Source organism: Eurosta solidaginis, chromosome X, assembly GCF_040869045.1.
Source record: "Eurosta solidaginis isolate ZX-2024a chromosome X, ASM4086904v1, whole genome shotgun sequence".
In the NCBI taxonomy this organism is placed as follows: Eukaryota; Metazoa; Arthropoda; class Insecta; order Diptera; family Tephritidae; genus Eurosta; species Eurosta solidaginis.
Window position 1 is genome coordinate 16,843,692 of NC_090324.1, and position 21,470 is coordinate 16,865,161.

Consider the following 21,470-nt stretch of genomic DNA (forward strand, 5'->3'; position numbering starts at 1 on the left):
TAAATTTTCATACAGAACCCGGTAGTTCTCAACACTATTTTAAGATTAACATCCTTCAATCATCCAGTTCGAAACATATGATTTTCGATACGAAAATTATCGGTAATCTATATGTCAATTACTACCTCATGGGTCTCGGCCTTATATCCGGCCCGAAAAATCGTTCTTTTCCTGAAGAACCATCGTGCTTAGCAGATCGTAAGGTGTGGAAGTGTAGTTAGTAAACCAAGTGTCCAATTTAACTCGAAGAGTTAAGATAAATCGCGAGTGCTAATTTAACTAACTCACTTCCCACCATCACTACATCCCCTGCAATCAAATAAACCCAACTTAAAGAAATTGGTAAGAATGGCTCTAAAACTTAAATCAAAGTTATGTGTTGTGCTAAAAGTGTCTAAAGTGAAATCCCTCTTTTAGGCTACCTACCTGAGGCCCTCCAAACGCAGCCTGAAATAACGTGCGCAAAAGTGTTGTTGCGGCCGGAATCAATCACCAGTTGAATGCCCCAAAATAATGCCCCAAATGTATGTCGGCAAATAGTGGCCGAATCTGACCATACGCACCCAATGCGAAGCCTTATCACTTACAACAAATTCCGGTTCCAGTAAAAATTTAACCTTAGCCTTCAAGACAATTTTTCCTATGTATCCTACATAGTTATATCTAACTTGTCAATTTTCAACGTTTATATAAAAAAAGTTAGAATACAAGTGAGCCAGTGGAAAAGCGGTTTTCCACTTTATCATTAAGTTCTAGTGATTCGGGATCGGTAGAGACGGACCTAGAAACAAATCCTAATTAATTCAACAAAAACAATTTACCTACAACCATTTATATAAGGAATTGTTAAGAGGGTTTTAGCTTTGATAATTGTAAACTCTAAACATGTAAAAGTTAAGTTTATAACCAGCGCGGTTTTACCCGATAGTGGAAAAGGCGGTTTTCCCTTTGAGATCCGAAATCACCAGAGACCAGAGTTAGAAGACCCGCATTTCAATGTAAAAATAAAAGCTAGGGATTTGGATTCCAGTTGCATGTAAATGTACATGCGCATTCTTACCTTGTCATAACCTACAATGAACATCTTCAATTATACTTACTACTAATTTTGTCTTTAGTTCTTGAATATTCGTCTGCTGAAAACATGAATTATACTTACCTTTAGAGTTACCTGTTAGTCTAAATAATTATACAAAGCAAACCTAAGAACAAAGGAATGAATTTGCCATAATACCTACTCTCACTGGTTTGGCTTAATTCTTACCCCTATGTGACCTTTTGAATAGAGTAAGAAAATAGTTATTAATAATTAACTTCATTTCAAATAATTATACCCTAGCCAAGAAGGGAAGAAGAAGAACATCCTAATAAAAGGATTTTTTTTGAAGAAACTACAATAGAACCATCTTCCTAAGTTCCTACATATCTAAATAATGTTAATTGAGTTTGTAATAACCTTTAATCAAATCGTTATACTTACCTTTGAACCATGAACATTAGGATATTTGTATTGTAACTATGTTATTGCATTTCAACTACATAGCTAATCGATGTACATTAACATAAAAGAAAACCATATGCTGTTAAACTGACCTAGTTCCACAAGATGTTGTAAATCGTCATCCATTTTATTAATTTCCGGATCGCTCTTTTGAGAAAAAGATAGAAGAAATCAAAAACCAAAACTTTGAAATTGTCAGTGTTTGGGAGACTCTCTTAGCTCCAATTGCTCACCATTCTCTTAAATTCATTTTTTTTTTGCTGGCGCTCCGGTCGGCGGCGGTTATTCTTTAACACCTTTTATGCGCCCTTCGCAAACCTTATATACCATATTGGCCATAGAAATAACCACACCTAACTGCTAAGGTAAATGTGGTTGGATAAAATAGGTTATAATATTTGAAGCATATGAACGTGCACCAGCAGCTGCGTACCAAGCAAGGAAGGCCTTCTTCGCTTCGTGGGACAGCGTCGTAGTAGGCAAACCATTACCGCTGGAAAACATGTAAGTAAGTTCACTTATTTCATTTTATCCACCAACCTACTAAGTATACATAAATGCTACGATAGAGAACGTAAGTGACATGTACTTACATACATAACCAACTTATGTATGTACGTACATATATGCACATGGATGCAAGCTTTCTTTCTTTGTTGTTCGCATCATTTTTAAGTACTTTCGTACAGACATATGAATACCCATCTCCCGTGTGGAGTTCCAATCATCTCATGGTAAAACCAAGAGAATTAGAGGAATAATTTTTGTTTTGGTTTCTTAATCTTTACATTGAAACTCCAAGCTCTCGTAAGCGGCAAGGTCGCCGAACTCATAAAATATATAATTTACATATTGTTGAGGTAGGTTAGTTTTTTCTGTCTGATCAGTACCCAAGAAAAAAAAGTTAGTTGTTACGGATATAAATTAAGATCTTGGTGATTAATTTTACGATTAGATTGCCACCTACACTAAGTCTTACATACGTTTAAATTTCTTTAACCTATAAGGAGAATGAGCTGAACTGTAATAAAAATTTGTAAATATGAAATTGTAAATTTAATTGTGTTGGTCTAATTCCATTGTAGTGTGGTTGGTCTTTTGGGGCTTTATTAACAGCTTTAAACCCATGGTAGGGTGGGTTAAGAGCAGCCGCCAAAATAAGATACGCGCTGCTAGGTATAGGGTTTTCCAGGCATAGTTGGTGGTACTCAGGCTTTCCGGTAGCTTTTCGTTAGTGTGCAAGGTTTAAGTTCTTGTTCGGCCCCCGAGCTGACAGATGGTGGCTTGGTTCGGTAAAAGTGTTTCGAAGATACCTTGGAGGAGTTAAGATTTTGCAGATTTCATGAGCGTTTGGATGTTAGCTATCTGGAACTGTGGTTTCAGCTCGTCTGTATGTCAGCTAACCACCCGATAGTGTAATTATCTAACACCTTTGTGAAGTTCTGGCAAACTAGTTTGTCTCAAATTCCATTTTCGAGTGTTTCCTATTTCCCCATTAATTATTATTGCTGTTTCTATGTCGAAAGCTTGGAGTACTCATTTCTGATTTCACCTGAAATGCCCCTACCAAACTGACTACCACACCACGCGGAAGTTAGACCAACCATCTTTTTGATGATTTTTTGTTTCTTTCCGATTTTTGTGATACTTTGTATAATTTTTTTTGCTGCAGAGTTGAGAGTTGATAGTATCTTGTAACGATTTTTTTTGTGGTTTCAAAAGTATTAACCAATACCTAATTTAGCGAACTAACTAGTAGAACTGATATAAGGAATTGATCGAAATCAAAATTTTTTTTTGAATTTTTACTTATTTTCGTTTCTTATTTTTGAATCTTGGATAGCAGGAATTAGAGAATTGTTCCTTTCCTGGAATTTTTTTTGTAAGGATCGAATTTTTTTTTTTGCATTTGTTTCTTTTTCGATTTTTGCTTCATAATCTTTTTTGAGATCATGGCACATAATCAGGGTGCTGGAGGAATGCCACCACAGGCAAATAGCTGCACAATCTGTCAGGAAGCCCTTGAAGATACCGACGATATCTTAAGTACGGCTTGCTGCAATTCATTTCACCAGGCAATGGGTTGTACCCCGTATTATGCCCTCTTCGGTCAGCAAATGCCGTCGCATGGTGACGAGTATGCGCTGCTACGGAAGCTACAGTTGCTAGATGATAATATCCTTGATAGAACAGACAAGCTTACATTAATACGGAAATCAGTTGGTGAGCATATGAAAAAAGCTTTCGAAAGCTCTGCGAAAAGATATAATTTAGGAAGTTCCGCGGAAAATTTTAAAGTAGGTGATAGCGTGTATCGTAGAAATTTTGTTCTAAGCGATGCCGCAAAAAAACTCTGTGCCAAGTTTGCGCCAAAGTTCATAAAAGCTAAAGTTGTTGCACGAAAAGGCAATTGCCTATATGAGTTAGAAGACGTTAATACAGGGAAGCGTGCGATTTACAGCCAAAAGGATATCCAAAAAGATAGGGGTAAGTTACCGACCGCACCAACACTCTAGGTGGGGGGTATATGTACCATGGGTACATGCATGCACTTTATTCACCCTCACATAAACACAGTTTCCCCTTGTTTTTGAAATTCTTCTACTTTTGCTTTCTTTTAAATTTTCATACAGAACACCCGGTAGTTCTCAACACTATTTTAGGATTAACATCCTTCAATCATCAGTTCGAACATATGATTTTCTATACGAAAATTATCGGTAATCTATATGTCAATTACTACCTCATGGGTCTCGGCCTTATATCCGGCCCGAAAATCGTTCTTTTCCTGAAGAACCATCGTGCTTAGCAGATCATAAGTGTGGAAGTGTAGTTAGTAAAGCAAGTGTCCAATTTAACTCGAAAAGTTAAGATAAATCGCGAGTGCTAATTTAACTAACTCACTTCCCACCATCACTACATCCCCTACAATCAAATTAAACCCAACTTAAAGAAATTGGTAAGAATGGCTCTAAAACTTAAATCAAAGTTATGTGTTGTGCTAAAAGTGTCTAAAGTGAAATCCCTCTTTTAGGCTACCTAACTGAGGCCCTCCAAACGCAGCCTGAATAACGTGCGCAAAAGTGTTGTTGCGGCCGGAATCAATCACCAGTTGAATGCCCCAAAATAATGCCCAAATGTATGCCGGCAAATAGTGGCCGAATCTGACCATACGCACCCAATGCGAGGCCTTATCACTTACAACAAATTCCGGTTCCAGTAAAAATTTAACCTTAGCCTTCAAGACAATTTTCCTATGTATCCTACATACTTATATCTAACTTGTCAATTTTCAACGTTTATATAAAAAGTTAGAATACAAGTGAGCCAGTGGAAAAGGCGGTTTTCCACTTTATCATTAAGTTCTAGTGATTCGGGATCGCTAGAAACGGACCTAGAAACAAATCCTAATTAATTCAACAAAAAACAATTTACCTACAACCATTTATATAAGGAATTGTTAAGAGGGTTTTAGCTTTGATAATTGTAAACTCTAAACATGTAAAAGTTAAGTTTATAACCAGCGCGGTTTTACCCGATAGTATAAAAGGCGGTTTTCCCTTTCAGATCCGGAATCACCAGAGACCAGAGTTAGATGACCCGCATTACAATGTAAAAATAAAAGCCAGGGATTTGGATTCCAGTTGCATGTAGATGTACATGCGCATACTTACCTTGTCATACCCTACAATGAACATCTTCAATTATACTTACTACTAATTTTATCTTTAGTTCTTGAATATTCGTCTCCTGAAAACATGAATTATACTTACCTTTAGAGTTACCTGTTAGTCTAAATAATAATACAAAGCAAACCTAAGAACAAAGGAATGAATTTGCCATAATACCTACTCTCACTGGTTTGGCTTAATTCTTACCCCTATGTAACCTTTTGAATAGAGTAAGAAAATAGTTATTAATAATTAACTTCATTTCAAATAATTATACCCTAGCCAAGAAGGGAAGAAGAAGAACATCCTAATAAAAGAATTTTTTTTTTGAAGAAACTACAATAGAACCATCTTCCTAAGTTCCTACATATCTAAATAATGTTAATTGAGTTTGTAATAACCTTTAATCAAATCGTTATACTTACCTTTGAACCATGAACATTAGGATATTTTTATTGTAACTATGTTATTGCATTTCAACTACATAGCTAATCGATGTACCTAGTTCCACAAGATGTTGTAAATCGTCATCCATTTTATAAATTTCCGGATCGCTCTTTTGAGAAAAAGATCGAAGAAATCAAAAACCAAAACTTTGAAATTGTCAGTGTTTGGGAGACTCTCTTAGCTCCAATTGCTCACCATTCTCTTAAATTCATTTTTTTTTGCTGGCGCTCCGGTCGGCGGCGGTTATTCTTTGACACCTTTTATGCGCCCTTCGCAAACCTTATATACCATATTGGCCATAGAAATAACCACACCTAACTGCTAAGGTAAATGTGGTTGGATAAAATAGGTTATAATATTTGAAGCATATGAACGTTCACCAGCAGCTGCGTACCAAGCAAGGAAGGCCTTCTTCGCTTCGTGGGACAGCGTCGTAGTAAGCAAACCATTACCACTGGAAAACATGTAAGTAAGTTCACTTATTTCATTTTATCCACCAACCTACTAAGTATACATAAATGCTACGATAGAGAACGTAAGTGACATGTACTTACATACATAACCAACTTATGTATGTACGTACATATATGCACATGGATGCAAGCTTTCTTTCTTTGTTGTTCGCATCATTTTTAAGTACTTTCGTACATACATATGAATACCCATCTCCCGTGTGGAGTTCCAATCATCTCATGGTAAAACCAAGAGAATTAGAGGAATAATTTTTGTTTCGGTTTCTTAATCTTTACACTGAAACTCCAAGCTCTCGTGAGCGGCAAGGTCGCCGAACTCATAAAATATATAATTTACATATTGTTGAGGTAGGTTAGTTTTTTCTGTCTGATCAATACCCAAGAAAAAAAGTTAGTTGTTACGGATATAAATTAAGATCTTGGTGATTAATTTTACGATGAGATTGCCACCTACACTAAGTCTTACATACATTTAAATTTCTTTAACCTATAAGGAGAATGAGCTGAACTGTAATAAAAATTTGTAAATATGAAATTGCGGGTTCGAATCGAGCTCAAGGCCTAACAATAATTTTTTATCATTATTATTGTTATGATACATTTTTTCTTAATTGAAAAAATTTTTAAATTAGAATAGAAGAAAGAAAAAATTTAGACAACTGCCAAAGCTCGTTGTATAGATCCATTTCGGGAACTGCTAAATTCCTTCATCGGCAACGTTTAGGCGCCGCTGCTATAACCATTCAGCCATCACAGCGGTTTTTTGTTTGTCTTCATTAATCCTACTTCTATTCTGGTTCGTGCCAATTAATATTCACAACACTGCGACATCTGTTGCAGAATGGATGTGAAAATTGGACTTGTTTGATGGCAATGCCGCCATAGTGTCACATTTTATTGACACTTTTTCCCCGTGCTCTGGGATGTATTAACAATTTTTGTTGTTATATCGGCCTACTGATTTTAAGATCGCGGGTTCGAATCGAGCTCAAGGCCTAACAATAATTTTTTATCATTATTATTGTTATGATACATTTTTTCTTAATTGAAAAAATTTTTTAATTAGAATAGAAGAAAGAAAAAATTTAGACAACTGCCAAAGCTCGTTGTATAGATCCATTTCGGGAACTGCTAAATTCCTTCATCGGCAACGTTTAGGCGCCGCTGCTATAACCATTCAGCCATCACAGCGGTTTTTTGTTTGTTTTCATTAATCCTACTTCTATTCTGGTTCGTGCCAATTGATATTCACAACACTGCGACATCTGTTGCAGAATGGATGTGAAAATTGGACTTGTTTGATGGCAATGCCGCCATAGTGTCATATTTTATTGACACTTTTTCCCCGTGCTCTGGGATGTATTAACAATTTTTGTTGTTATATCGGCCTACTGATTTTAAGATCGCGGGTTCGAATCGAGCTCAAGGCCTAACAATAATTTTTTATCATTATTATTGTTATGATACATTTTTTCTTAATTGAAAAAATTTTTTTTTTTTTTTTTAAATTAGAATAGAAGAAAGAAGTTTTGCAAGCTGTAATTTGGCAGTAGTTGAAGATATCTTGATGAAATTTGGCAGGAACGTTACTCCTATTACTGTATGTACGCTTAATAAAAATTAGCAAAATCGGAGAAGGACCACGCAGACTTTAAAAAAAAATTTTTTTTATAGTAAAATTTTAACAAAAAATTTAATATCTTTATAGTATATAAATAAATTATGTCAACATTCAACTCTAGTAATGATATGGTGCAACAAAATACAAAAAATAAAGAAAATTTCAAAATGGGAGTGGCTCCGCCCTTTTTCATTTAGTTTGTCTAGCATACTTTTAATGCCATAAGTCGAACAAAAATTTCCCAATCCTTTTTAAATTTGGTAGGGGCATAGATTTTATGAAGTTAACTGTTTTCTGTGAAAATGGGCGAAATCGGTGAAGCCACGCCCAGTTTTTATACACAGTCGTCCGTCTGTCCTTCCGCATGGCGTTTAACACGTTAACTTGAGCAAAAATCGACATATCTTTACTGAACTTAGTTCACGTACTTATCTGAAATCACTTTATCTTGGTATGAAAAATTAATGAAATTCGACTATGACCATGCCCACTTTTTCGATATCGAAAATTACGAAAAATGAAAAAAATGCCATAATTCTATACCAAATACGAAAAAAGCGATGAAACATGGTAATTGGATTGGTTTATTGACGCGAAATATAAATTTAGAAAAAACTTTGTAAAATGGTTGTGACACCTACCATATTAAGTAGAAGAAAATGAAAAAGTTCTGCAGGGCGAAATAAAACACCCTTGAAATCTTGGCAGGTATAACATATATAAATAAATTAGCGGTATCCAACAGATGATGTTCTGGGACACTCTGGTCCACATTTTGGTCGATATCTGGAAAACGACTTCACATATACAACTACCACCACTCCCTTTTAAAACTCTCATTAATACCTTTAATTTGATACCAATATCGTACAAACACATTCTAGAGTCACCCCTGGTCCACCTTTATGGCGATATCTCGAAAAGGCGTCCACCTATAGAAATAAGCCCCACGCCCTTTTAAAATACTCATTAACACCTTTCATCTGATACCCATATTGTACAAACATATTCTAGAGTCAACCCTGGTCCACCATTATAGCTGTATCTCGAAAAGGCGACCACCTATAGAGCGAAGGCCCACCCCTTTTAAAAATACTCATTAACACCTTTCATTTAATACCCATATCGTACAAACAAAGTCTAGAGTCACCACTGGTCCACCTTTATGGCTATATCTCGAAAAGGCGACCACCTATACAACTACCACCACTCCCTTTTAAAACCCTCATTAATACCTTTAATTTGATACCCATATCGTACAAACACATTCTAGAGTCACCCCTGGTCCACCTTTATGGCGATATTTCGAAACGGCGGCCACCAATAGAACTAAGGCCCACTCCCTTTTAAAATACCCATCAACACCTTTCATTTGATACCCATATTTTTAAAATACTCATTAACATCTTTCATTTGATACCCATATTGTACAAGCAAAGTCTAGAGTCACCCCTGGTCCACCTTTATGGCGATATCTCGAAAAGGCGACCACCTATACAAGTACCACCACTCCCTTTTAAAACCCTCATTAATACCTTTAATTTGATACCCATATCGTACAAACACATTCTAGAGTCACCCCTGGTCCACCTTTATGGCGATATTTCGAAACGGCGTCCACCAATAGAACTAAGGCCCACTCCCTTTTAAAATACTCATCAACACCTTTCATTTGATACCCATATTGTACAAACGCATTCTAGAGTCACCCCTGGTCCACCTTTATGGCGATATCTCGAAAAGGCGACCACCTATACAACTACCACCACTCCCTTTAAAACCCTCATTAATACCTTTAATTTGAAACTCATATCGTACAAACAAATTCTAGAGTCACCCCTGGTCCACCTTTATAGAGATATCTCGAAACGGCGTCTACCTATGGAACTAAATGGCGTCCACCTATAGAACTATGGCCCACTCCCGCATAAAATACTCTTTAATGGCTTTCATTTGATACACATGTCATACAAACACATTCCAGGGTTTCCCTCGGTTCATTTTCCTACATGGTTATTTTCCCTTATGTTGTCACCATAGCTCTCAACTGAGTATGTAATGTTCGGTTACACCCGAACTTAACCTTCCTTACTTGCTAATTTTTGTTTTATCGCTCCAACCGAGCTTTCAATGCCTAACAGGTTTCTGGCTGTTCCTTTCTGCTTGGTTTTTATCATCGAAACCTCTACAGTTTCATGGGTATCCTTAATTTGTTCTAGGCTATCCAAAGCATCCAAGAAGCTATGCAAGTTCTCGGCCTTACCATCAAATGGCAGAATTGACGAAGCAGTCTTTAAAAATTCGACAACTGTTTGCAACATTTTGTCGTTTTCTGTTTGGGAATTTTATGAAGAATTTCATTTTTTGTAGTTTGCTCAAATTTGCGTTGACTTTCCGTTCATAAGGTATCAAAGTTTATTTCTATCGCTTTTTCATATGACGTTGGCACCGATGTCTCAATGTTATACCTTGCTAGTGAGACACCAATTTAACCCTTACACTGGAAAAAATTTGTTGTACTTCCAGCTGATGACTGCCTGTTAATTGGCTATATATCTCTTGTATAGCATTGCCTATGTTATTCAAGGTCTAATATTATCTTGAGGTGCTTCAAAACAGATACAGTTTGAATTGTTGTATTTTTATTAATGCATTTATAAGACTTTTCTGTCAAAGTCTTTTCTTCCACAAGTGTGTAAAGAAGAGTTTCCCATTGACCCATTTAGGTACATTGAGAAAAATATTTTTGTTTTTGAATTTACACTTTGTCCAGACCATCTGCTCGGCTCTGGTACTTCTTTTTCAAAATTTGTTGAATTGCATCTCAAAAATAAGTTCACAGCGCCAGTAATGACAATAACTAGGAGGTAAATTTATATGATTCCAATGCTTCAGTGTGGTATATTATTTGAACCGTGTTTACCACTTTGGATTAGTAACTTTTGATTCTTGGCTTCCCATTGTCAAAAAGATATATACAAAGATTTTGTTCCTCTTTTTAATTTATTTTTATTTATGATCTGTAAGGTTATACATTATCATCATGCGTCTGGTTTCCTGGATTCTAGTAGTAGTTTTAACAGCATCCTCCATATTTGGCTCCCTAGTCATTCCGATATCCTTCCAAAATCCTTTCAACCACTAATTCCTTTTCTAAGTCTCTTTTTTCTATTTTATTCTCAAGCCAAGTGATTGGGTTCTTGGTCGGCATTGTAAATTAAATATAAAAATTTTCGTTTAAAAAAAATCCTTTTATAATTCTTTTAGTTGCCTAATCTTATTTTTTAACCGGATTATTTCCTCCGTGCTTGTTGTCAAATTAATTTTTTGATATAGTATGGCTACATCCCTTCTTAGGTTAAACTTCCTCCTTCTCTTGGAATCCCTGGTTCCTCTATCTTTTGTGGTTTTATCCTACGTCTATATTCTTCTATTGTAATTGCCTTAGGGCCCTGCTTAATTTCTTCTACAGTTTCTATTCCTACTGGGTTTGCTTTTTTCCTTCTAATATTTCTAACTTTTTTTCTCTTCTACAATTAGTCTACTACAACGAAAGAATACTGCGTCAAATTCCTCTTGACTATTAATGTCGTTCGTTTGAAAAATTTTCTTAAATTTACTGTCAGAAATCTACATTTTGCCCTTAAACTGGCAGCCGTTAAGTTGCCATATGCTTCTAATATGAGTATAAAAATACTTAAATAATAAATTACTTAACTAATGCATATTTTCAGTTGCCTCCTCGTTCTCCTTGCTAATTTTCGCCTTTGCTGCGGGATTAGACTTGTTTGCTTCTGGCCAGGATCTTGTGTTTATTCCACTCCGTTATGCGTATTCCACCCTGTTATGCATATGTTGTTTCTTCTCTACGTGCGGCGGTCGTAGAAGTGGTGATCGTCGCGGTAGCCGTGGAGGCGGCGGTGGTGCTCGTGCAGGCAGAGGAGGATTTGGTGGTGGTTATCGTAACCGAGGTGGCGGTGGTAATCGCGATCGTGGTGAACGTGGTGGCGGTCGTTGAAACTTTGGTGGCGCCAATAAATCCTATAATAAATCATTTGACTCATCATCGACAAATAAAAAGAAAATCACTTTTAATGATTAGATAAAGATGTAGTACTAGGGATTTGAAAGGAGGTCTGCATATATTACAAGCAGCAGACGAAGGATTTATTATTTTTTTTTTTTAGGGAGTCTGCCGATTTAATTCAGCAGCTCAAAATAGTAAATGAATGAAAGGAGACTGCCGGTTTTGTTTCAGCAGCTCAAGCTGGCAGGATCGCCATGTGAAGTTTGAAATGAATGAAAGTAAAACTCAAAGAAATTTGTGTGGTACCGTATTGCAGCACCAAGCGGAAGTGTCTTTATTAAAATAATTTTCGGTTTATTCAAACAAAATTATTCTAAACAATTTCTTATTCATTAAAGTTCCTACATACTAAACATACGTACATACACATTTGCTTTAAACTTTACATATCTACACACAAATCGACACCAATATGTACCCTCATATTTGTGTTGATTTGTGTCGTCTGTGGGAAATGCAGTATCAGCAAATTTGCCTAATACAAATTTGGTTTAGTCGCACGGTGCACACACATCTGTACTAAATCGTGGGAATTGCGCTATCAGCAACAATTAGAAAATGCGCTGCTTTGTGTTGATTAAAGTTTATACGCAATTTGACAAAGGGTGGCACATTAAGTGGTTTGCACGCTTTGGCATTGCAATTGTTGGCTGTTTACAATACACATTTGGCTTAAATTATTGCTAGAATAAATCGTACGCCTATGGCATATTGCTCAATTTGACTTAAATTTAACGATATAAATTTTATTCAACTTAAATTTATGTATATTAAATATTAATCATTATTATTATTATTAATTATGCTCCTTTTGTTATATAAGACTTGCATATTCAGAATATTCCCTAAATCTTCACCCTGTTCTTTCCTTTTTAAAATTATTATAATTTGTAATTTTTATTTTCATTCGTTTAATTGATTAATTTTAGGAAGAGAAAAAAATTTCCTTCTCCCTTTTTCTCGCTGTTTTGTTTCTATGTTTTTTGAAAAATTTGTTTACTTTTTTTTGTTATTGAGCCCTAATATGGCTTTTATGCACCAACTTTCCCGACTGAGTTGTAACTGTATTTCCTTTGTCCTCAAGTACTATTTCCTATCTTTAACGGGGTGACAATTAATTTCCTATTCGTTTGTTTAATTTTACATAAATCACGTCATTAGCACTGTATGTCCTGAAATCAGTTATTTTCTTATTGTGGACCTCTAAATCCTGTCCTTGTTTAAATTTCAAGTTTTGTCTTTGTCCAGGTCGATTGGGTAGGGTCCAACTGTCCGTCCAAAAAATAATTCTATAGGCTTTCGTTTAGTAATGGAATGAATTGAAAAATTGTATTTGTATAGGGATATATCAAGGAGATCGCGGAAATTGGAGGGGACATTTTCCAAATATTTCTAACAAATCCCTTAAAGGAGTTTTTATATCTTCGGATGATCTGGACTTTACAATCTTTGCTTGTGCGTATTTTTAGAATTTCTCTACCGCTGTTAACACTATTTTATTGCTAGTATAATACAGGTCTACGTGAACTGTCCTGGATAATTGGGGATTGGAGTGGCTTTTAGGATGGGGTTTAGTGGGTGTCGCTCATATTTATTTTCAAGGCAAATTCTACACTGTTTTGTAATTTTTTTTATTTTCGCGTTCATCTGGGGAAAATCGCATCTCTCCAAAAGTTGAGCTTTATTTTGTGTTGGGTTGCGATGAGCTCTGTTGTGTGCGCAGATAATTTCTCTTTCCGGTTCAGATTCGGTAAGGATGTCCTCTACAAAATTTCGTGTGTAGCGCACCCTGTATCTACTGAAGTGGGTTTTGTAAATGGTTTGGATTCGTCCTAATATATTGTCTTCTGTCTTTATGCAATTTTTAACCGATGGATTCAAATATCTTTTTAATAAAGTAGTAATACTATAGTCGGTGAATTCTCTCCCCACTACAGGCCTATGATAGGTTGCAAAAATTATTTGAAACTGGTATGAGGAGGTCTCACCTGTGGAAATTAAAAGTTGGTTCTTGAACGTACTCATAGGTGCGTCTGTATAGGGTATCAACGTTTGAACCGAGCTCTCGTCGCTTTTTCGGATTGCTGTTAAGGAATTTATCTGTTCTTGTTGCGGTGGTCTAGATAGTCCGTCCGCAACTAGTTCATTTTGCCAGGTTTGTAATTTAATTCGTAATTGTATTCCTCAAGTATTGCTTTCCAGTGTTTCATTTTATTTTTGTTACTTTTGTTACTTAAAGCATAAGTTAAGGGTTGGTGGTTTGTGAAAATGTTGACTTTTTCCGAACCGTAAAGGTAGTTACGCGGAGATTTCATCCCCGTATGATGGCAAGCATTTCCTTCTCGTTGGCAGGGTAATTTTCTTATATTTTTGAAAGGGTCCTGGATATGAATACAATAGGTCTATCTTCTTGTGACAGGTCTGCGCCTATTGCGTAATTGGAGGCATCAGCTGTCAGCTCAAAGTCTGTGTTTAAGTTTGGATAGGTCAGCATTACTTCTCCTGAGATAAGAAAATGTTTACTTTTGTAGACGCTGCCATTGCGTCCTCATCAAGAGTGATCTGTCTTTTTGCCGATTGATTTTTGGATACGCGTCCCTCCTCCCCTCTTAAAAGGGCTGTAAGGGGTAAAGCTAGCTTCGCATAATCTTTAACGAAGCGGCGGTAATAACCCGACAGCCCCAAAAGGGATCTGAGCTCTTTGAGGTTCCGTGGAACTGAGAAATTTTGAATAGCCCCGATTTTTGAAGGATTCGTTCTGAATCCTTCCGGCGTTACAATGAATCCTAGAAATTCGACTTATTTTTGAAAGAATTTGTACTTATCCAGTTGCACTTTCATGTTCGCATCCTAGAGTGTGCCGAAAAAAACTTTTAAATGGGCTGCGTGAACTGCATCAGTTTTGTGGAATATTATAATATTGTTACGAATATTAGCAAAACTAAGGAGTGCTGCCAGCTCTAAGCCGATCTAAGCAGTGACGTGAATGCACATCAATAATTCAATCATTATGTATCTACATAAACGAATCAATAATTGCGTCTACACATATGTACACATTCCGACGAGCAACATTTACATACAAGGCAGCGAGAGATGAGATGTCACACACCGATGAATTTACTTATACGCTTATGTGTGTGCGGGAGACTGTAAACTACAAACACATGCATATACCTTATCTGAGTTGTCACAAGGGAGAGCAATAATTTGTGCACGTAGTTGTGGCTGGCGATTTTGTAGCCGAAACAACTAGTAACTTCTGGAAATCGAAGAGCCTAGAAGTATGCAGCGTAAACTATAAAAGCGATGCAGGCGAGTAAGAAGTAATTCAGTTTGATTTGAATTGTCAAGCAGTTACGAGTAAGACGATATCTAGCGAGCAATACCACTATTATTTTGAAAGTCAGTTTCCTTTAAGATATCAGTTTGGTTATTAAGCTATTCGTTGCACAGTTTGAGTGTTATTGTGAAGTATTTTAATAAAGGCCATCTTTTTTTCCATTATCCAATATTGGAGTTATTTATTCAACAGTTTAGCGATACGAACCTAGCAAAAGGCAAATAAGAAGATTTGCAGCAAATTCGTTACAATTGGTGTCAGAAGTCGGATTGTTGAATAAATTCCAGAGGACAACAAGGACATGGCAAAGTTCGGTGAATTGAAGATCCAGCAACTGAAAAAGGAGTTGGAGAACCGTGGATTAAATACAACCGGCAATAAGATCGAACTTCAAGCACGGCTACGAGAGGTAATGGAGTCGCAAGGAATTGATGTGGACGAGTTTGTCTTTTATCCTGATGGGGACGAAACAACAACAAAAATTGAAGAGAAAAACGAAACATCGCAGACAGTTACGAGCACAGACTTGAACATGATATTGGCTGCAATATCTGCACAAACATCGACAGTAGCATCAATGTCGTCGCAATTGGCATCCCAACTGGAAGCGCAAGAGACACGAATAACATCGAAGATGGAAGAACAAAAGACGTATATGATATCCCAACTGGAATCGCAGGAAACTCGTATAACATCACAATTGGAAGAGCAGAAGACATATATGGCATCCCAGCTGGAATCACATGAGACGCGTATTTCAGAAATGTCGACACAGATTACATCAAAGATGGAAACACAACTGAAAGAACAAGAGGCGCGTATATCATCAAAACTCGAAGCGCGTATGGACGAGAAAATAACGCAGTTTGAAGAAAAATTCGAGGCAGAGGTGGATGCGTTGAGAGGTCGTATACAGGAATTGCAACTTAATCGGCCGGCTGCTTCAGCGAGTAATCCAAAGGTAAAGACACCATCCTTTGACGGTTCTGTTCCTTTTCAGGTCTTTAAGCTACAGTTTGAGAAGACCGCAGCAGCGAACCAATGGAATGCTGAAGATAAAGTTGCAGCTCTGTTCGTGGCACTGAAAGGTCCTGCTGCCGAAATCTTACAGACTATTCCAGAGTACGAACGGAACAGTTATGACGCATTGATGGCTGCTGTAGAACGGCGATACGGAAGCGAACACAGGAAACAGATATTTCAAATAGAATTGCAAAACCGCTACCAAAAAGCTAACGAGACTTTGCAGGAGTTTGCTTCGGAAATTGAAAGATTGGCTCATCTTGCAAATGCGGATGCACCCGTGGAATACACGGAAAGAGTGAAGATTCAGAGCTTTATAAATGGCATAAGGGACGTCGAAACGAAGCGAGCCACATACGCGAACCCAAAGCAAACATTTTCTGAAACGGTATCCCATGCATTGACTCAGGAAACGGCGTCATTATTGAGTAAACCAGCATACAAAGCTCATCGTGTGGAAGTAGAAAGGCCAGAGTGGGTAGATACAATTTTGGAAGCTCTGAAGGGATCACAACAGAAAAATGCCGGAGTTATGAAATGTTTCAAGTGCGGTAACCCAGGTCACATTGCACGTCATTGCAGTAGCAATTCCAATAGTTCCAACAATGTGGGTGGCCGTAAACGCAGAGCTGAAGGAGACGAGCAAATCTCCAAATCCACTCAATCGTTAAACTAAAGCGAGTCAGCCGCAAGGGGCGACAGCTGGCTCCCTCAATTGAATGCCCCATAATCTCTATCTCGCAAATTGGAAGAAGGTCAAGCAATCTTACTGTCGGAGGACATGTGGATGGAAAGGAACGTTTACTGACTGTAGATACGGGTGCATCCCATTCCATCATTCGATCAGATTTAGTCAACAAGAAGATAAGACCATTGCTTGGAGCAAGATTACGTACAGCCACGGGAGAGGACACCCAGGTAATTGGAGAAGTAGAATGTGAAGTAGCAATTGGGAACGTCTCGGTACTTCACAATTTTATAGTGGCAGGTATTGTTGATGAAATCATAATTGGAGTGGACTTCTTAATCAACCAAGGCATCAAGATCGATATGCAAAGCAAGATGATGCGATATAAGAACATGGATGTGCCACTTAATTTCGGCTACGAGAGAGGCTACAGCAGTAAACGAGTGCTGGTGGAAGAGAGTCAGCGAATACCACCAAAATCCGAAGCAGTCATCTGGGCAAAGGTTGATGGAGATTGTGGGACAAACAAATTGTGGGTTGTCGAAGCAGCAAACAAATCAGCACTAAACATACTTGTAGGAAAAACCCTGGCTATGACAAAACAAGATGGACGTATTCCGGTAAGAGTACTCAATGAGTTAAAGTCACCACTCAATCTGACTAAAGGAGCTATTTTGGGAAGATGCCAAGAGGCTGAAGTAGTTATTAACTGTGAACAGCTCCAGGAACACGTTTCAGCTAGTAATACTGATCTTTCAAATGACATCACGGCATGGACACAGGGGCTAGAGGAAGCATTTAAGAGTAAGGCAAAACAACTGCTCCTAAAGTACGCGAACATATTTGACCAGGATGATTCTAAACCAGGCCGCACCAACGTTGTGAAGCATAAAATTGACACTGGAGATGCGAGGCCGATCCGTCAAGCTCCACGTAGTGTTCCACTGGCGAAGCGGGAAGTTGTGAGTCAAATCATTCAAGAAATGAGCGACAGCGGCGTCATCGAACCATCAGCTAGTCCATGGAGCTCACCGGTAGTACTTGTAAAAAAGAAGGATGGGCAAATGAGGTTTTGCGTGGACTACCGGAAGTTGAATGACGTAACGAAAAAGGATAGCTACCCATTGCCAAGAATTGATGACACTCTGGACTCGCTATCTGGTACGAAATGGTTTTCCACGCTGGACTTGAAAAGCGGCTACTGGCAAGTGGAGGTGAAGGAGGAAGATAAAGAGAAAACAGCCTTCAGTGTCGGTGATGGTCTTTGGCAATTTACAGTGATGCCTTTTGGACTTTGTAATGCACCAGCTACTTTTGAGAGACTCATGGACCAGGTACTGAAAGGACTACATTGGAAAACATGCTTGGTGTACCTGGACGACATCATCGTATTGGGCAAGAACTTTGATGAACATCTTAAGAACTTAGAGGAAGTTTTCCAGAGAATAGCTGGCGCTGGTCTGAAGTTGAGTCCCAAAAAATGTGCGCTGTTTAAAAAGGAAGTCAATTATTTGGGTCACAAGGTAACGACAGAGGGCATCTGCACTGCGAACGAAAAAAGAGATGCTGTACAGGATTGGCCAAGACCACAGAACCTACATGAATTGAGAAGTTTTCTTGGGCTGTGCACATATTACCGCCGATTTGTACCAAATTTTGCCAGCGTAGCCCATAGTCTCCACGAGCTAACAAGAAAAAACAAAGCTTTTGAATGGAAGAAGGAGCAAGAAGTGGCTTTCCAAACATTGAAGGAGCGTTTGTGCACTGCCCCAATGTTAGCATATCCGATTCCAGGAGCAACATTTATTCTAGATACAGATGCGAGTGGATATGCTATAGGAGGCGTTTTATCACAACTGGTCGATGGACAGGAGAAGGTAGTTGCATATTACAGCCGTTCGATTGGAAAACCAGAGAGGAACTACTGTGTTACGCGGAGAGAGCTGTTGGCATTGGTAGAGTGCATTAAACATTTTCAGAAATACCTCTACGGCCAGCGATTCCGTGTCAGGATAGATCACGCAGCGTTGAAATGGCTTCTGCAGTTCCGTAATCCGGAAGGACAATTGGCACGGTGGATCGAGCGACTACAAAGCTATGACTTTTCCATTGAGCATCGAAAAGGTAGTACCCATGGAAATGCTGATGCAATGTCACGAAGACCATGTAGTTTAGAATGCAAGCACTGTTCAAAGGCCGAGGCTAGAGAAGACATTATAGATGTCCGGCTAATGACTATAACGTGTACGGATGAATGGGACAAGGAACAACTAAGAAAGTGTCAGCTAGAAGATACAGATCTGTCACATGTTATGCAAGGGCTCGAACGAAACGAAAGACCAAGCAGAGAGGATATGTCAGCAGAGAGTCCCATTGCGAAGTCATATTGGGCACAGTGGTACAGTTTGGAATTGATATCCGGTTTCTTGCATCGAGTATGGGAGAGTGAGGATGGTCATTGCAAGAAGAAACTGATAGTTGTTCCCAGAAAGAGGATTCCTGACGTGCTCAGCGAGTTGCACAATGGTCCAAGTGGAGGCCATCTTGGAATCACGAAGACACTCGAGAAAATTAAGCAGAGATTCTATTGGGTTGGTTGCCGTCAGTCGGTCACCGAGTGGATTGCCAATTGCGAGGTATGCAACAGAGCGAAAGGGCCCAAAACCCGAAGTCGTGGCCAGATGAAGCAGTATATTTCAGGTGCACCATTTGAAAGGATCGCCATGGATGTCGCAGGTCCATTTCCTACTAGCAACCGCGGAAACAAATACGTACTGGTGGTTATGGATTATTTCAGTAAATGGCCAGAGGTATACCCAATCTCAAACCAGGAAGCAGAAACAGTAGCAGAAGTGGTTAAAAACGAATGGGTTGCAAGGTATGGTGTACCAATGGAGTTACATTCTGACCAAGGCAGGAATTTTGAATCAGCTGTGTTCCAAGAACTGTGCAAGAAGTTGGGCATTCGAAAAACACGGACAACTGCATTGCATCCTCAGTCCGATGGTATGGTGGAACGTTTCAATAGAACATTGGAGGAGCATTTAAGGAAAGTAGTCGACAAGTACCATAAGGACTGGGATACACACATATCATTATTCTTGATGGCCTACCGATCGGCAGTACATGACACAACGGGCCAAACTCCTGCAAAGGTAATTTTTGGCAATGACCTTCGACTGCCAGCTGATTTGAAGTATGGGATAGATGCCGATGCGGAGAGGAATGTCAAGAAATCCACTGATGTCTTAGAAGAAGAGCTGAGAGAGATACACGATCTGGTAAGGCAACGAGCAAAGATTATGAGTGACAAGATGAAAGTGAGGTACGATAAAGCAATTAATTCGGAAGGGTTTCAGGAAGGAGATTTGGTGCTGCTATACAACCCACAACGAAAAAAAGGTTTGTCCCCGAAATTGCAGTGTAACTGGGAAGGCCCATACAAAGTTGTAAAACGGATCAACGATGTAGTGTACCGCATACAAACCACTACCAAACCACGAACCAAAATGAAAGTGGTTCATTTGGAGAGATTAGCAGCGTTTAGATCGAGAGATTTGTCTGATCGGGACGATCAGACTTAGGTGGAGGGCAGTGTTACGAATATTAGCAAAACTAAGGAGTGCTGCCAGCTCTAAGCCGATCTAAGCAGTGACGTGAATGCACATCAATAATTCAATCATTATGTATCTACATAAACGAATCAATAATTGCGTCTACACATATGTACACATTCCGACGAGCAACATTTACATACAAGGCAGCGAGAGATGAGATGTCACACACCGATGAATTTACTTATACGCTTATGTGTGTGCGGGAGACTGTAAACTACAAACACATGCATATACCTTATCTGAGTTGTCACAAGGGAGAGCAATAATTTGTGCACGTAGTTGTGGCTGGCGATTTTGTAGCCGAAACAACTAGTAACTTCTGGAAATCGAAGAGCCTAGAAGTATGCAGCGTAAACTATAAAAGCGATGCAGGCGAGTAAGAAGTAATTCAGTTTGATTTGAATTGTCAAGCAGTTACGAGTAAGACGATATCTAGCGAGCAATAGCACTATTATTTTGAAAGTCAGTTTCCTTTAAGATATCAGTTTGGTTATTAAGCTATTCGGTGCACAGTTTGAGTGTTATTGTGAAGTATTTTAATAAAGGCCATCTTTTTTTTCCATTATCCAATATTGGAGTTATTTATTCAACAGTTTAGCGATACGAACCTAGCAAAAGGCAAATAAGAAGATTTGCAGCAAATTCGTTACAATATCGTCTATGTAAACGTAGAAGCAATGTCCTATATAGTTTCGTAAAATGTCGTCCAGCGTTCTTTGGAAAATTGAAGGGGCGTTCTTTAAGCCGAATGGTAGCCTGGTGAATTCGTACTTTCCATTATTTATGGAGAATGCCGTTTTTTCTATATCTAAGTTTTTAAGGGGAATTTGGTGGAAACCACTCTTGAAATCAACAACCGAGAAAAATTTTTTGTTCCCTAGCTGGGAAAGAACTTCGTTAATTTCCGGAATGGGGTAACGATCTGCTATTGTTACAGAGTTCTATTTACGATAATCTGGTTTTTTGTCCACTATCCAAACAGGTGAATTATAGGGTGAT